Source organism: Scyliorhinus canicula, chromosome 2 (genome assembly GCF_902713615.1).
Source record: "Scyliorhinus canicula chromosome 2, sScyCan1.1, whole genome shotgun sequence".
Taxonomy (NCBI): Eukaryota; Metazoa; Chordata; class Chondrichthyes; order Carcharhiniformes; family Scyliorhinidae; genus Scyliorhinus; species Scyliorhinus canicula.
The window spans coordinates 110,036,598-110,049,592 of NC_052147.1; the positions used below are offsets into that span (position 1 = coordinate 110,036,598).

Below are 12,995 nucleotides of genomic sequence, written 5' to 3' on the forward strand. Positions count from 1 at the left end.
CCTGTTTATCTTTCTCTCCTTGTATCTCTCTCATCTTTTCACTCTCTCCTTGAAAACTACCTAACCTGCCCTAATATGGGTCAACTTTTCATAACGTTTCTGTGAAGAGCCTAGGTACATTTTATGGTCAAGGCAATATATAAATGTCAGTTGTTGTTGATCATATAGCACAGCTCAGGGGCTATTTGTGCTCCACGCCCCCTCAGTAAACCTGCTGCTCCACTTGGCTCTGGGAAGGCCATAGGGTTGACGTTCAGTGCAAGGCACTGCTCTCAGTTTTCGGTCGGTCAGCCAGCACCTTAAATGAAAAGAAAGACTTGCATTTATAGCCTGTCCTCAGGACGAGCCAAAGTGCTTCCCAGTCAATGGTGTACCTTTGAACTGTTGTAATGTAATGTGGCTGCCAATTTGCGCACAGCGTGGTCCCATAAACCACAATGTCATTATGGTCAGACCACTGCAACACGAGGATCCTTTATCTGTAAAACCAAAAACTAAACACTTCCCAAAAAACTGCATTTCTTTGAACTCCATTGACCCTTTAGCGTGGGAAGTCTGCGACCCGAGCTGACACGAACCTCGCTGACCACATCCAGCCATTAGTGCTGAAAAATGAAGTTGGAAAAGCTATTCGAGAATGCGCATTGACACTCTGAATCCACTCCTACAAACAGAACTGCAGATGGTATTTCAGGCAACCTGCATTTGTTACTCAGTGGTACATCTTATTTTTCTCACCATTTTATTTAGACTATAGCTAGCCTAGACTTTGGCCATTGTAATGTAAGTAGGCCAAGGTTCATACGTGGTATCCGAAAACCAAAAACATGTGAAATCTGAAAAACAGCCCCGAAGGATTCGGATAAAGAATCCACGGCCTGCAGTAATTTTGGTTGAACATAGAACATACATAGAATAACATAGAACATACAGTGCGGAAGGAGGCCATTCAGCCCATCAAATCTGCACCTTATCCTCGTAACCCAATAACCCCTCCTGACCTTTAATAACCTGTCCCAGGGCCCAGCACCGCGCACCGACCTCTCCGGCCCGCCACCCGGCCCCCGCAACAGGCCCACGGTCCTCCCTACCCCTGCTCGCGGCTGCCCTGACCGGCCCGCAGATGCCACTGACACTGCCCCCAGCCGCCACGATGTTCCCACGGGTGACGCCATCTTGGGTCCCGGACGCCACGTGCGGGTCATGGGCGCCGCCATCTTGGGGCCCCGATTCCACGTGCGGGCCCTGGGCGCAGCCATCTTGGGCCAATACGGAAGGCCCTGCAAGCAATTACTCTGCTACCGAGGAGTATCTGGAACTCTCGCCAGGACTTGCTTCCATCACATTCGACCAGTCGCGACCACGCATGCTCGCCAAGACTACGACAACGATCCAGCTCAACGGGCATGAGACAAAATGCCTACTGGTCTCCGGGAGCACGGAAAGTTTCGTCCACCCCGACATGGTAAGACGCTGCGCGCTCCCCATCCACCCAGTCAAGCATAAGATCGATTTGGCCTCGGGTTCGCACTCCGTCCAGATCACCGGGTGCTGCATAGCGGACCTCATGGTCCAAGGGCGGGTTTTCAAAAACTACAAACTCCTCATTCTCCCCCGTCTATGTGCTCCGGCACTCTTGGGCCTGGATTTCCAGTGCAACCTGCAGAGCTTAACCTTCCAATTCGGCGGTCCTATCCCCCCCCCCTTACTGTCTGCAGCCTCGCGTCCCTCAAAGTGGACCCCCCTTCCTTGTTTGCTAATCTCACCCCAGATTGTAAACCTGTCGCCACTAGGAGCAGACGATACAGTGCCCAGGACCGGACCTTCATCGGGTCCGAGGTCCAGAGGCTCATTAAGGAAGGAGTCATCGAGGCCAGCAACAGTCCCTGGCAAGCCCAAGTGCTGGTAGTTCGGACTGGGGAGAAAAACCGGATGGTCATTGATTACAGTCAGACCATCAACAGGTTTACGCAGCTGGACGCGTATCCTCTCCCCCGTATTTCCGACCTGGTTAACAGGATCGTGAAGTACAAAGTCTTTTCCACGGTGGATCTTAAGTCTGCCTACCACCAGCTCCCCATCCGCGCGAGTGATCGCAAGTACACCGCGTTTGAGGCAGATGGGCACCTCTACCACTTCCTCAGGGTTCTATTCGGTGTCACAAATGGGGTCTCGGTCTTCCAACGGGAGATGGACTGAATGGTCGACAAGTACGGTTTACGGGCTACCTTCCCGTATCTCGATAATGTCACCATCTGCGGCCACGACCAGCAGGACCATGACATCAATCTTCAAAAATTCCTCTGAACTGCGAAACTCCTTAATTTAACTTACAATAAGGATAAGTGCGTGTTTAGCACCGACCGCCTAGCCATCCTTGGCTACGTAGTGCGTAATGGAGTGATAGGCCTCGATCCCGAACACATGCGCGCCCTGATGGAACTCCCTCTCCCCAACACCCTCAAATCCCTCAAACGCTGCCTGGGCTTCTTCTCCTATTACGCCCAGTGGGTCCCCAACTACGCCGACAAAGCCCGCCCCCTCATCCAGTCCACCTCCTTACCCCTGTCGATGGAGGCCCGCCAGGCCTTTAGCCACCTCAAAGCGGATATCGCAAAGGCCACGATGCATGCTATCGGCGAGTCCCTCCCATTCCAGGTCGAGAGCGACGCGTCTGACGTAGCTCTGGCGGCCACCCTGAACCAAGCGGGCAGACCCGTGGCCTTCTTCTCCCGGACCCTCCACGCTTCCGAAATCCGCCACTCCTCGGTGTAAAAGGAGGCACAGGCCATAGTTGAAGCTGTGCGATATTGGAGGCACTATCTGGCCGGCAGGAAGTTTACACTCCTCACAGCCATCGGTCAGTGGTTTTGATGTTCGATAATGCACAGAGGGGCAAGATCAAGAACGACAAGATCTTGCGGTGGCGGATCGAGTTGTCCACATACAACTACGATATCTTGTATCGTCCGGGGAAGCTCAACGAGCCTCCCGATGCCCTATCCTCCCGATGTACCTGCGCCAGCGCGCAGATAGACCGCCTCCGCCCTCCACACGGACCTCTGCCATCCAGGGGTCACCCGTTTTTACCACTTTATCAAGACCCGCAACCTGCCCTACTCCATTGAGGAAGTCAGGACCGTCACCCGGGACTGCCACGTCTGCGCCGAGTGCAAACCGCACTTCTACCGCCCCGAACAAGCGCATCTGATCAAGGCGTCCCGCCCCTTCAAACCTCTCAGTATAGACTTCAAGGGTCTCCTCCCCTCCAACAACCGCAACACATATTTCTTGAGTGTTATTGACGAGTACTCCCGCTTCCCTTTTGCCATCCCCTGTCCCGACATGACCACAACAACCGTCATAAAGGCCCTCCCATCCATTTTCTCGCTGTTCGGTTACCCCGCGTACATCCACAGCAACCGGGGGTCCTCCTTATGAGTGACGAACTGCGTCAATTCCTGCTCAGCAGGGGCATAGCCTCTAGCAGGACGACCAGTTATAACCCCCGGGGTAACGGTCAGGTCGAGCGGCAGAATGGCACCATTTGGAAGACCATCCTGCTGGACCTACGGTCCAGAGATCTCCCTATCCCCAGTTGGCAAGAGGTCATCGCCGACGCCCTACACTCAATCCGGTCTCTCCTCTGTACTACCACTAATCAAACACCTCATGAACGTCTTCTTGTTTTCCCTAGGAAGTCGTCCTCAGGATCCTCTCTCCCGACCTGGCTGGCCACCCCCGGGTCCATCTTGCTCCGGAAGCATGTGCGGGTGCACAAGTCCAACCCATTAGTTGAGCGAGTCCAGTTACTCCACGCCAACCCGCAGTATGCGTACGTGGAGTATCCCGACGGTCGGCAAGATACGGTCTCGCTTCGGGACCTGGCACCCGCCGGCGTGCGGCCTTCCCCCCTTACATCAACACCTCCCCCGCAACCCCAATTCCCCCCAGCGCCCCCTGCACCCCCACGACCCAGCACACAGACCCCCTCTTCCCCAATTACAGCATCTCCACCACCGGCCCGGAGTACGGAGACACATCTACGACCGACCCTCCCGGAGGCAAGGACGACCATCGGCCCGACGTCACCGGCTCCACTGCGACGGTCCACCAGAACACCACGGGCACCCGACAGGCTGATCGTGTCCATCTGATGCAACCATGGGACTTTATTGGACTCTATTGTAATTTTTTTTGCATCCTACTGTATTTAATTTTGTTCATTTTGCCACGAGCCAGTGGGCAGCCCCCATCTTCTCGATTGTCTCTACTCATACCACCAGTCCTCGCCCGCCCCCCTCTTCCCCTTACAACAACCCCCCGCACACCCGCCTTCTTTCTCCACAAGGGGTGAATGTGGTGGTATGAATGGGAGCACTGCCATTGGTGCAGAGCATTGGTTTCCCATTGGCTCTGGCTGGTCATGTGCCTCTCGTCTGATTGGCTGGGACTAGTCATGTGACTGCTCACCAATTGGTCGAGAGGCAAGTAGACCCCGCCTCCGAGGCGGGGTATACGTACCCAGAGTTCCCGCCGGTCGGCCTTTCTCTGTAGTCGACCACTGGGCTAACAACTAGCTGATTAAAGCCTAAGTTTGGACCTTCATCGTGCCTCGCGTCCAATTGATGGTACATCAACCTGAAGGATGAATTTTTTCCCAGACATCAGGGGAAATTGCCTGGTCTTCTTCAAAATAATGCCAGAAGATTTTTTTATATACACTTGAGAGGGCAGACAGGATATCCAATAGCAGCGGTGTTAACACTTGCTTCACAGCGCCAGAGACCCAGGTTCGGTTCCCGGCTTGGGTCACCGTCTGTACGGAATCTGCACGTTCTCCCTGTGCCTGCGTGGGTTTCCTCCGGACGCTCCTGTTTCCTCCCACAAGTACCGAAAGACAGGCGGAATTCTCTGAAAATGGTGCTATGTACCCTCGCCGGTGGGAAAACCGGCGCCAACCACTCTGGTCAACAGCCCCCAGAGTGAGGAATTCTCCAATTTCTCAAGGGCTTGGTTGATGCCGGAGTGGTTGGCGCCGCTCCAGCCAGTGCCAAAGGGCTGGCGTATTTCCGGGCATGCGCGGGGGTTCCCTTCTCTGCGCCGGCCCCCGGGCAATATGGCGGAGCCCTACAGGGGCTCGGCACGGAGGAAAGAAGGCCCCCCATGGAACCAGCCCGCCCGCAGATCGGTAGGCCCCATTCGCGGGCCAGGCCACTGTGGGTGCCGTCCGGGGTTGGATCTCCCCGCGCAACCCAGGGACCACCCCCGCACACTTACCTCCCACCATGTGTGAGGTGGGTAATTCACGCTGGCGGGACTGGGCAAAACCTTACGGCCACTCGGCCCATCAGGGCCCGGAGAATTGCCAGGGGGGGGCTGCTGTCAACTGCCCCCAACCGGCGTGGCGGGAATCCCGCCAGCCCCTGAAAAATGGCGCCAGAGAATAGGGCAGCCGGCGTCAGGGCGACGGGGCGGGATTCGCACCTCCCCCCGGGGATTGGATCAGAGAATCCCGGCCATGCTGTTAGGTGAATTGGACATTCTCCCTCTGTGTACCTGAACAGGCGCCGTAGTGTGGCGACTCGGGGATTTTCACAGTGACCTCCTTGCAGTGTTAATGTAAGCCCACTTGTGACAATAATAAAGATTATTATCATCTGGAAGATGGCACTTCTGACAGGGCAGCACTCCCTCAGTATTGAGGGCCAGACTGGATTTATAATAATATGTAATATAATCTTTATTTGTTTCACAGGTAGGCTTACATTAACACTACAATGACGTTACTGTGAGAATCCCAGTGCTCAGGCCTCTGGAATGGAGTTTGAACCCAAAAACTCAAAGACAACCACCATTCCAGTACAATGATTTAATCTGGTTTCAGCATCAACATGGAATAAGTTTATAAAAACAGAAGGTTCTGCCTCAGAAGTTCTTTGGGGCTTGCCTACATTTATATGGAAGAGCTGAATCATGCAGAGCAGAAAAGAAGCCATATTTTATCCTTAATCTCTGTGGAGTGAATGGGCGGGGTGCCTCATTGGCTCGAGTTTTGAGAAGGATGGAGAGAAAGGGATGTGTCCAGAGATCCTATTCATGATGCAAGAATGTGCAGGTTGCGAAGGATGGGATTGGCCTGAGATATCACACAAAGTCAAATAACAGGCCATTGCTAATGCTTGCCAATGAATGAGGCACTGGGGGTAGTCAGGGCCTGGGGAACTATGGCCCAATGAGGAATGGACAGCCACAGTGAGGATTGAGATAAATCATCAAAGGGGATGGCATGGTGGCACAGTGGTTAGCACTGCTGCCTCATGTTGCTGAGGACCCGGGTTCGATCCCAGTTTTTTACGCAGAGGGTGGTGAGTCCCTGGAGCACGTTGCCAGGGAGGTTGTAGAAGCAGATACATTAATGTCGTTCTAAAGGCATCTTGACAAATACATGGATAGGATGGGTATAGAGGGATACGGCACAAGGAAGTGCTGAGGGTTTTATCCAAGTTTGGCATCGTGACCGGTACAGGCTTGGAGGGCCGAAGGGCCTGTTCCTATGCTGTATTGTTCTTTGGCCATGCTAAATTGCCCCTTAATTGGAAAAAAAGAATTGGGTACTCTAAATTTATTTTAAAAAATAGATAAATCATCAAGACAAAATGGGGGCAAAAAAAACTTCTTGAGATCTAGCCTCAAACAGAGAAATAATATGTAAATATTAAAAATAGCCATTAAAAAAGGGCTACCTCTAACCACATCAAAGCCTTTATCATAAAATACTTGCAGTTCTCAGTTGGAATTTCTTGTGGTGAGACAAAGGTTTTACAAGAACAGGATTGTTGTATCAAGTAGTATACCAGGCTACAGACTTTAGGTACAGCTCAGGAGACTGGGACTATCTGGAATGGGCCCAGGATTGACAATAGTCGAAGAGGGTTTCAGTGATTAGCTGTGTTTTGAGCAGAGGATCTCATGCTCATGGGGGCATTGGGAATGGTGGTCACATGATCCAGCAACATCAGGACTGATTCTGGAGTCAGGGAGCCTTGGGAATGCAGGCTCGGCGTTGGTGACCATGAGCCAATAAGTTGGAAGGAGAGTCTGGGGGTGAGAACCCTGGGGAACAGCAGGAATGGGAAGTGAGTTTTATTGTACCCGAGTGGGAGAGTTGGAGTCTGACTTGATTGAGCGCACTGGGGCCTGGCAATACTGGTGGGAGTGAGTGGAGGGGGCAGTTTTGGCCCTTCTTTTGCATTGTCAGTCTCTAATATACCCGTGTCTGCATGGGTTTCCTCCGGGTGTTCTGGTTTCCTCCCACAGTCCAAAGATGTGCAGTTTAGGTGGATTGGCCATGATAAAATTGCCCCTTAGGTTAGGTTGGTATACAGGGTGGGGAAGTGGGCCTAGGTAGAGTGCTCTTTAAGAGGGTTGATGCCGACCCGATGGACCGAATAGCCTCCTTCTGCACTGCAGAGTTTCTATGGGATACAATCACCATGTCTTCTCCTTCAACCTATCCACAGGCATTTTGCACCCTCAGGCTTTCCACCATCACCGTACTCTCCATTGCCGGGCAAATCTTATGGACAAAATTCCTCAGGGACTCTGCTGCTGTCCGACCATAAAGACAACAGGTCGCCTGGATACCTGCAAAACAGCAGTGGTTCACCACCTTTTGAGGATTTCTGTCTTGTTTCGAGAGGAGTAGAACCTCTTCCTCTTTGAAAGCAACATGGTTAATTAATGAGGTAAGAGACAGAATGAAGCTAAATAAAAAGGTTTGCACAAAACGAGAGTCCAGGGGACAGGGAAAGCTATAGAAAGAAACAAAGTGATACAAAGAAAGGTGTAAAAAAAGGAAATGAACAAACTTGGAAGAAATATGAAAGTTAATACTGAAAATTGTTTTCAATGTATTTGCAGAGAAAGAGATTTGGAAAGATGAATATGGTCTCAAGTGGATAATAATATCGTTGAGAAACTTATTAAGTTAGTACTTTATATCTATTTCCACAGAGGGAAAGAAGACACAATACCAGCAACTTAAAAATAAATCACAATGGAAATTCAGTTGATTTAATGCAAGTTAAAAAAATTATAATGAAGAAAATAATGGGACTTTGTCAGGTCCTGGCGATTTGGCTATCTAGTTTCCCCTTTTGATTATTGAAAGAAATGGGTGTGGAAATTATTGAAGCAAGAGTCATAATTTTCCATATCTTTAGATTCAGCAATCGTGGCAATTCAAAAGATGTGGCACCTATACACATAACATCAATAGTCAAGAAGCCAAGAGAATCCAGACAGATTATTCGCTGAAGGTGGGCTTCCTGCACCCCAGTGTAAATGTCAGGTGCGAGCCTGACTTCAGCTAGCTATTCACCCTGCTCCGGACCTCTGAAAGTGCACCCTACCTAGGCCCACTCCGCCACACTATCCTCGTGACCTCATTTTTAAAAAAAAAATTTAGAGTGCCCAATTATATTTTTCCAATTAAGGGATAATTTAGCATGGTCAATCCACCTACCCTGCACATCATAAGGTTGTGGGTGTGAAACCCATGCGGACACAGGAGAATACGCAAACTCCACACGGACAGTGACCCGGGGTCAGATTCGAACCCGGGTCCTCAGCGCCATAGGCAGCAATGCTAACCACTGTGCCACCGTGCTGCCCTCCCGTAACCTCACCTAACACATACATCTTTGGACACTAAGGGACAATTTAACATGGTCAATCCACCTAACGTGCACATCTTTGGACTGTGGGAGGAAACGGGAGAACTGAAAGAAACCCATGCAGACATGGGGAGAATGTGCAAAGTCCAGACAGACAGTCACCGGAATTGAACCCGGGTCCCTAACACTGTGAGGCATCTATACTAACCACTGTGCCACCATGCTGCCCATAATTATATGGAGTTCTGGAATTAATTTGATCAGGTTATAAGAGATTATTGAGGCTTGACTGAGAGCTCAGGCAACTATTGTAATACAACAACACTTGCGCCCCAGAGAAAATATTGTTTTATTGAAAGCTTGGGCTCTCTGGTCACGACAGTTAACTTCAAAATAATTGTTGACATAAGTTAAGTGGTTTCAAGGGTTTGTCGTTTGTGGGTTTTGAAACTTCAAAGGATCTGGATGATTGACACTTTTCTTAGCTTGCAATCCAGACTTTTATTTTCCAGCATAGGAGAAAGTTATTAATGGAATACTTTTTTCAAAGCTTTTTTTATACCTGCCAATGTACATTAAAGGGTTCTTTGGTACTAGAAAACATACAGTGGGTCAATGGGCATGGAAGGACATTAAGGGGTCATGAGGGGCATCAGGAGTGGGTGGAAGGACAGAGCTTGGCATGAGGGCATAAGGGTGCATGGGGTGGGTGGAAGGGCAGGACTTGGCATGGGGGCATAAGGGAACATTGGGGAAGGGGGGGACAGGCATAACTTGACATAACGTGTGGGAGATCTTCTGAACTTATCTTTATCTTTTAACTCATGCTCACTGAGGTTCACAACGCCTTTTAAGAGGCCATAAGCTCTTAAAAAACCTGGCTGGACTCTGTGAAGATTTAGGAGTCGAATGACATGACTATCCCCTCAATGGAGGCTGCCAGGTTGGAAGTGTCAATTTAAGGCTTTTGACAGGACCCACACACCGAAACGGCACTCCCCAAAATTAAGCAGCTTGGGAATGGGGTCAGAAATGATGGATTTGGGGCCCACTGTCATTTCTGAAGGATTGTTGAGTCAAATTGATGAAAATGCAGGCCACTGCCATTTCCAATAGTGCAAAGTCAACAATATGAGCTGAATTTTCAGACCACTCACTGAGTGGAAACAGGACTGTGGTGATATGAAAATGGACTGCAAGACGTTACTGTCACAACAGCTGTCACCTTGCATCGTTATTCCTGATCCAGGAATGCTCAATGCTCCTGGATGACTGTAGCCAAAAGCATTTTTATTTTCCAAACGCTTGCAAACTTCAACTTGAATGCCAGTTTTTATTTTGAGAAATGAAGAGCTTTAAGAGCACTATGGGACACACCCACAAAGCTGTTTCTCACCAGACTATAGTTGTCAATCTGTCCTGTTACTGGTGGTTAAATTCTGATCAGATGACTTTTTTGGAGAGAAGGCAGAGTAGACAGAGAGAAACTGTTACTGCTCACAAAAAGATCGAGAACAATGGGTGGTGTAGTGTTTAGCACTGCTGCCTCACGGTGCCGAAGGCCCGGGTCACTGTCCGTGCGGAGTTTGCACATTCTCCCTGTCATTGCGTGGGTCTCACCCCCATAACCCAAAAAGATGTTCAAGATAGGTGAATTGGCCATGCTAAATTGCCCCTTAATTGAAAAAAAAAGAATTGGGTACTGTAAATTAATTTTTTTAAAAGCTCGAGAACAAGAGGGCACAGATTTAAAGTGATTTGCAAAGGAAAGAAATGTGATGTGAGAAAAACTTTTTCACACCACGACTGGTTCCGGTCCGGACTGCACGGCTTGTAAGTGTGGTGGAGGAAGGTTCAATCGAGGCCGTTAGATGATTACTTGAATTGAAATAATGAAAGGAATTCTCCGGCTCTTCGCTGGTGGCGGGATTCTCTGGTCCCGCCTGCAGCGCGCCCCTGCCCGTAGGTTTCCCGGTGGCATGGGGTAGCTTCAATGGGAATTCCCATTGACAGCGACAGAAGCAGAAAATCCCGCCACGAGCGAATGCCATGCCATCTCCCGCCGCTGAAAAAATATGACTGGGAGGCCGGAGAGTCCCGCTTAATGTGTATGGGTACAGGAACGGCACTGAGTCATAAGGAGAACCGGTGCAGATACGATGGGGCAAATATTCTCCTTCTGCCCCATAACAATGCTATGATTCTGAGATTACTGCAGTTTCATTGCTAGAATGTGTTGCAGCAACCACTTCGTAAAAGTCATGGGGATGATCCAAGACAGAACATGAAGCCAGCTGGGAAATTCTTACCGTCAGAATACATACTTGAGAGGGATGTGGTGTCAGACTTGGGGAGATGCTGAGCAGCGCTCTGCAGAGTCATGTTTAGACTCCTGTTTCTTGCCGGAATGCTGCAATTTGCAGACGGCACTAAAAGAGGGAGGGCGGTCAGGAGACAATGAGCAATTTGGAAGAGGATTTAGCTTGGTTATTAATTGGACAAAAAGCAAATTAAAAGCTAGTACTCGCATCTATAAATTATTGTACATTGGATTAAAAAGAATGAGCAGCATTTTAGGTGAAGGTGATTTGAATGAGGAGCTGGAATAACAGTAGATATACCATTTTGAATGGAGAAGCAGTTAAAAAGCAAGTAAAGGATTTAGACACCCAATGGTTTGGACACTCTTTCACCCTTGGTACTTCGGTTCACACTTAACCCAACCTGATGGGGGCGGTGCGCTGACGCTGCTGCCTCACAGCACTGAGGACCTGGGTTCGATCCCGGCCCCGGGTCACTGTCCGTGTGGAGTTTGCACATTCCCCCCGTGTCTGCATGGTTTTCACCCGCAAAACCCAAAGATGAGCAGGTTAGGTGGATTGGCCGCGCTAAATTGCCCCTTAATTGGAAAAAAAATAATTGGGCACTGTAAATTTATTTTTAAAAACCCAGCCTGATGAAATGCCATGTGCCTGCTGAAAGGGAGTTTGGTATGATGTGAATTTGGACATGTGATGGCTCGAGATAAGACTTGCAATAACAGCAAAGCAGATTTATTAACAATAGGCAAAGGTAACTATGTACAGGCACAGAGTAATAATGACTAGGCCATAACTCTCTGGCTACAGGGTCCACACTACCCAAGCCGCTGCTCCCAGGGCCCCACACTTTCTCTCCCTTGGTCGGGGTCGGACATTCCTGTGCGATTGGCCCCGAGCCAGTCACGTGGACAGAAAGGGCTCATCCGCCGAAAGAGCCCTCGCCATCCCAGGGTAGTCTTAATGCAATGCTTTGTGGGTAATAACCTGTGTAGGAGAGCTATTGTAGAAAATGGGGCTGTGGAAAAGGTGTCATAGGAGTTACTCATCTGATTTGGGAATGCTAAATGCTGAAACTAAAGAAAATTCCATTTTCTGGCACTAATTAACCTCCCTCAACATTTACAACATAATTTTGAAATTAATTGTGCTGTACTGTTCTATGTAAATGAAATGAAAATCACTTATTGTCACAATGATGACTTTTACAAATTAAAAAAAAAATTTTTTGGGCAGCACGGTAGCATGGTGGTTAGCATAAATGCTTCACAGCTCCAGGGTCCCAGGTTCGATTCCCGGCTGGGTCACTGTCTGTGCGGAGTCTGCACGTCCTCCCCGTGTGTGCGTGGGTTTCCTCCGGGTGCTCCGGTTTCCTCCCACAGTCCAAAGATGTGCGGGTTAGGTGGATTGGCCATGCTAAATTGCCCGTAGTGTTCTAAAAAAAGTAAGGTTAAGGGGGGGTTATTGGGTTACGGGTATAGGGTGGTTACGTGGGTTTGAGTAGGGTGATCATGGCTCGGCACAACATCGAGGGCCGAAGGGCCTGTTCTGTGCTGTACTGTTCTATGTTCTATGTACAAGTAGGCTTTAATGAAGTTACTGTGAAAAGCCCTTAGTCGCCACATTCCGGCACCTGTTCAGGGAGGCTGGTACGGGAATTGAACCGTGCTGCTGGCTTGCCTTAGTCTGCTTTAAAAGCCAGCGATTTAGCCCAGTGTGCTAAACCTTTACATATTTTAAAATGGAATGTTGGTATATATCCCCGGGGCAATATATAGAGAGAGTATGTTGAAGCTTTATACAACATTGGTTAGGATATATTTGGAATATAGTGTATCATTTTGTTACATATGTGCAGTTCAAGTTTTCAGAATAACAAAGCGGGCCTTAAAGGATTAAAGTATGAGAGTAGGTTTCATAAACTTGGCTAATACTCCCTTGAATTTAAAAGCTTGAGGGATGATTTTTCTGAGGTGTTTCAAATGGGAAAACAGATTCA

The 12,995-nt window shown here is 49.3% G+C and overlaps 1 protein-coding gene across 3 annotated transcripts in view; it reads right to left on the bottom strand.

Moving 5' to 3' along the window:
* smoc1 (SPARC related modular calcium binding 1) overlaps positions 1-12,995 on the bottom strand; it is a 288,182-nt gene that overhangs the window by 219,276 nt on the left and 55,911 nt on the right. The window lies entirely within an intron of this gene.